Consider the following 5,000-nt stretch of genomic DNA (forward strand, 5'->3'; position numbering starts at 1 on the left):
ATTTTTTTGGGTTTAATAATATTTTTTTTGTTTTTTTTAATGTATGAAATTTTTAGTAATGTTTTTTATATTTGTCATCAGTTATTTAACATCTTACGTAAGATAAATAGAAAAGATCAAAACAGTATTTTGCATGGAACAACTTTTATTTAATAAAAAAAAAAAAATAACAACATTAAAAATATTAATATAAAAATAACAATAATACACAACCTCTTAGAAATAAATAGTAGGTTAAAAAAAATAACAATGGTCACCTATGTTTTCTTTAGTTCGGTTGTAAAAAAAAATTTTTTATTGCTTTCTTTTCAGAAATCTTGTCATGTGTTCTTTGACAAGAAGACTTTTTTCTGGCATCTCAATTGGCGCAATGTTTTTAGGCATATTGGATTTTTGGGTAACCAGGCACTTGTTATGGTTCCATCGACAATCCTTATCATGTCCTCCATCACTTTGAAAGCATAGCTGTTGTCCATCTTTCGTAGACGTTACGCACGATCCACTGTTTTCGACCTTTTGGAAATTCAACATTTTTCCTTTCTACAAAAACATCTTGACCGCTTTCATCCTTTTTTTTTGTCAGAGCGGGTTTCCGCATCACATTGTGATTGTGGCATAAAGCTGCCAATTTTGTTCTTGCTTCCATAGAATCAAATTTGTAGTGTAATCTTTTTGGCCGAAATTTGAGAATCATACTGTGGTATGTCTCTAGAATCCGGTCTGACAGAAAAAAGTTAGATGTTTTCGGTCCTTCTCCAGTTGGCCATCGAGAACAATTGTTGACAATGCTGTGTATGCAGGTGAATTTCGGTTTAACCAGGTAATAGGATGGTCTTCCACACTGATAGGATGATGTAAGCATTTGTACTTTACATTATCGATTTCCCATTCATGCTCATCCAGTACATGATGTAGTATTGATTGCCAAACGGTTTTGAAAACCTGTTCATTTCCGTTACAATGACTACTACAGTAGTACAAATGATTCTGAATGGATTTAATCCATGGCACTATCTCTTCATTGACCTTTTTTCTTGCAATTAAATTCAATTTTTTACGGAAACTTTTTACATAATGCCATAAGTCGAATTGGTGACAAATGTTTTTATATTTTTCATCGGTTCTAAGTAATTTCGAATTCCAGTGTGCCTATCCGTTCCCACAAATTGAATATCCAATCAGTTTCCAATATGCGATCTAAACATGTTTTAAAACCCAACTTCTCCATCGCAACTGAAGAAGTTGTTTGCGTCACCTGCACCAACTCAAGTCAACAACTTTTTTAGAATCTTTCTCCATGAACGTGTAAGTACAGTACTTGGCGGAGAAGCTGGGCTGTCACATTGCCCATCACCAATTAGGTAGAGCGGTCTGTTATCTATCTCAATAGTAACATCCTCTTTGTTTTCTTCCCAGCTGACATCAATGGCTTTGAAGATAAAGGTATTTTGAGAGCGATAGTAAGCCGTTTTAAACCGAAGATAGCTATGCCGCAAAGATCAAACATTTCACGGACTTTGGCATAGCTACCTCCGGAGACAGTGATGGCACCTCCATCAATATATTACCTGCACAGTAATTTTTAATTTTTGGCTGACTATCCCAAAGCTTTAAATGATGATTGTCGGTACAGGTGGAGAACACTGATAGCATGGTACCGATGGTTTGTTTTTCCAAATGTTTAATTTTGCATATGCAACCATCCTCAGGGCAAACAATAGAGTAGAGAGTTCGTCTAAACAACTTTCAAAAACAATAAACTTTTTTTCTTTGACCAAACGTTGGGGAAGTGGTATTGTTTGTTCAATTTCAATTTCAATTTCATCTATACTCTCACAAAAACTTTCATCATTTTTCAGTGGAGTTTCACAATCAGATTCGTGAAAGCTCGGATCATCCTCATAATTCAATCTTCTTTTACTCATAATTTCTGGTGATTCTAGATATGTGTGTAAAATTGACTTTGTTCTTCTCGGTCTTTTTGAAGGGGGAGAAGCGATTGACGTTGAGGGAGAAATATCAATCAGTGGTTGCACTGCAGGGAACATTGCATGACTAACCGGTGTAGACATTACTGTTGGTGACATGGGACATTCCTCTTTACTAAAGTAGGCGTGATCCAAACTCACGGCTCATGGGCTGGCATCTTGAAACAACATGGTTCAGAGGGAATAAAAATCGGCAGAATTTTGGGGTAGTTTGCGTGCTGACCTTCCATTTGGACAACATGTTGTAATTTGACCAGAAATGTGACAATTACATGAACAACTTGCTGTTCCCAACCCAGTTGTATCGGTAATGCCACTCATTCCTTCTCTTGTCCATAATTTTTTTAGTCTGTTCAACCACTTCTTTCCGTTATGTCTGGGTGTAGCAACATCGGTAAAGATGGTAGGTACCGCTTCCGGGCTGAGTCTTCTTTGTGTCCCACGCATTTAATTGCTTGTGCTTCAAAGTGTGCAGAACATAATCGATAGTTTCAGAGTGCAAGTCGTTTTTGATTATGGGTATATACTCCTCAACCATTCCTGGCTCCATCCCTGCATTTTGAACCAAAGTTGTATGCGACAATCTTCCTTTGGAAATGTGAAATAACTGATTTTATTTCCTTTAACATCTTTTCCGGTCATGTTTGGGCAATATCTTCCAAAGCATACAGGCATATCTACTGGATACATAATAATTCATGTTAAAAAATTATAATCAAATACTATTGGAGAATTGAACATGTCTATCTTCTTTTCCCCATTTCCTCTACTCACCTCTTTCTCAACATTCCTCCCACTCTCCGGCCCAAATGACTACCTTATCCCCCTCCCATCTATAATCACTCTCACACCCATCTATATACCCTCTCCCCTCTCCAACATCCCCTTTTACCCTCTATATCGCCTCTCCGCTCTTCCTCCCTCCCACTCAACCCTCCACCCTCACCCTCCATTTAATTTTTAAAAAGAAAAATGCATAAAAAATATATTTAAAGTAATCTTTATTGGGAAAGTAAAACATACAAAAAATACAATAAATTTACAATAGTTTGATCATAAATATTTAACACAATAAAAAAAGAAATTGAAAAAGATAGAGAGAGGAAGAAAAAGAGAGAAAGAGAGGAGAGAAAAAGAGAGGGAGAGAGAGGAGAGAGAAAATGAGGAGAGGGAAATAGGAGAGAAAAAGAGAGAAAGATAGGAGAGAGAAAGATAAGAGAGAGGAGAAAAAAAAGAGAGAGAAAGAGAGAGAGGAGAGAAAGAATGAAACAAAAAACAAAAACACATATGCTTATTTTTGACAAACAAATATAAAACACATATTAATTAAAATATTCTTGTTTTTGGTAATATGGTAAACAATTGTCGAGAGAAAAAGAGAAGAGAGAGAGAGAAGAGAGAGAGAAGAGAGAGAGAGAAAGAGAAGAGAGAGAAAGACAAGAGAGAGAGAGAAAGACAAGAGAGAGAGAGAAAGACAAGAGAGAGAGAGAAAGAAAGAGAAGAGAGAGAAAGAAAGAGAAGAGAGAGAGAGAAAGAGAAGAGAGAGAGAGAGAAAGAGAAGAGAGAGAGAAAGTAAGAGAAGAGAGAGAGAGAGAAAGAGAAGAAAAGAGAAGAGAGAGAGAGAGAAAGAAAGAGAAGAGAAAGAAAGAAAGAAAGAAAGAGAAGAGAGCGAAAGAGAAGAGAAGAGAGCGAAAGAGAAGAGAGAGAGCGAAAGAGAAGAGAGAGAGCGAAAGAGAAGAGAGAGAGCGAAAGAGAAGAGAGAGAGCGAAAGAGAAGAGAGAGAGAGAAGAGAGAGAGAGAAAGACAAGAGAGAGAGAGAAGAGAGAGAGAGAAAGACAAGAGAAAGAGAAGAAAGAAAAGAGAGAGAGAAAGAGAAGAGAGCGAGAGAGAGAAGAGAGAGAGAGAGAAAGAGAAGAGAGAGAGAGAAAGACAAGAGAGAGAAAGAAAGACAAGAGAGAGAGAGAGAAAGACAAGAGAGAGAGAGAGAGAAAGAAAGAGAAGAAGAAAGAAAGAGAAGAGAGAGAGAGAGAGAAAGAGAAGAGAGAGAGAGAAAGAGAAGAGAGAGAGAGAGAAAGAGAAGAGAGAGAGAGAGAAAGAGAAGAGAGAGAGAGAAAGAAAGAGAAGAGAGAGAGAGAGAAAGAGAAAAGAGAGAGCGAAAGAGAAGAGAGAGAGAGAAAGAGAAGAGAGAGAGCGAAAGAGAAGAGAGAGAGAAAGAGAAGAGAGAGAGAAAGAAGAAAAGAGAAGAGAGAGGAAGAGAGAGAGAGAGAGAAAGACAAGAGAGAGAGAGAAAGACAAGAGAGAGAGAGAAAGACAAGAGAAAGAGAAGAAAGAAAGAGAAGAGAGAAAGAGAAGAGAGCGAGAAAGAGAAGAGAGAGAGAGAAAGAGAAGAGAGAGAAAGACAAGAGAGAGAGAGAGAGAGAGAGAAAGACAAGAGAGAGAAAGAAAGAGAAGAAAGAAAGAAAGAGAAGAGAGCGAGAGAGAAAGAGAAGAGAGAAAGAAAGAGAAGAGAGAGAGAGAAAGAGAAGAGAGAGAGAGAAAGAAAGAGAAGAGAGAGAGAGAGAGAAAGAGAAGAAAAGAGAAGAGAGAGAGAAAGAAAGAAAGAGAAGAGAGAGGAAGAGAGAGAGAAAGAGAAGAGAGAGAGAGAGAAAGAGAAGAAAAGAGAAGAGAGAGAGCGAAAGAGAAGAGAGAGAGCGAAAGAGAAGAGAGAGAGCGAAAGAGAAGAGAGAGAGCGAAAGAGAAGAGAGAGAGAAAGAGAAGAGAGAGAGAGAAAGAGAGAGAAGAGAGAGAAGAGAGAGAAAGAAAGAGAAGAGAGAGAGAGAAAGAGAAAAGAGAAAGAAAGAAAAGAGAGAGAAAAAGAAAAAAAAGAGAGAGAGAGAAAGAGAAGAGAGAGAGAGAAAGACAATAGAGAGAGAGAAAGACAATAGAGAGAGAGAAAGAAAGAGAAGAAAGAAAGAAAGAGAAGAGAGAAAGAGGAAGAGAGAGAGAGAAAGAAAGAGAAGAGCGAGAGAGAAA

General features: G+C 37.5%; 1 protein-coding gene across 1 annotated transcript in view; it reads left to right on the plus strand.

Annotated features, from left to right (window-relative positions):
• The window catches only part of LOC120928328 (golgin subfamily A member 6-like protein 22), a gene marked incomplete at its 3' end in the record, with an annotated part of 148,384 nt that overhangs the window by 135,503 nt on the left and 7,881 nt on the right, over positions 1 to 5,000 (plus strand). The gene's annotated exons all lie outside the window — the stretch shown is intronic.

The sequence above is a fragment of the Rana temporaria genome, chromosome 2, assembly GCF_905171775.1.
Source record: "Rana temporaria chromosome 2, aRanTem1.1, whole genome shotgun sequence".
Lineage (NCBI taxonomy): Eukaryota > Metazoa > Chordata > Amphibia > Anura > Ranidae > Rana > Rana temporaria.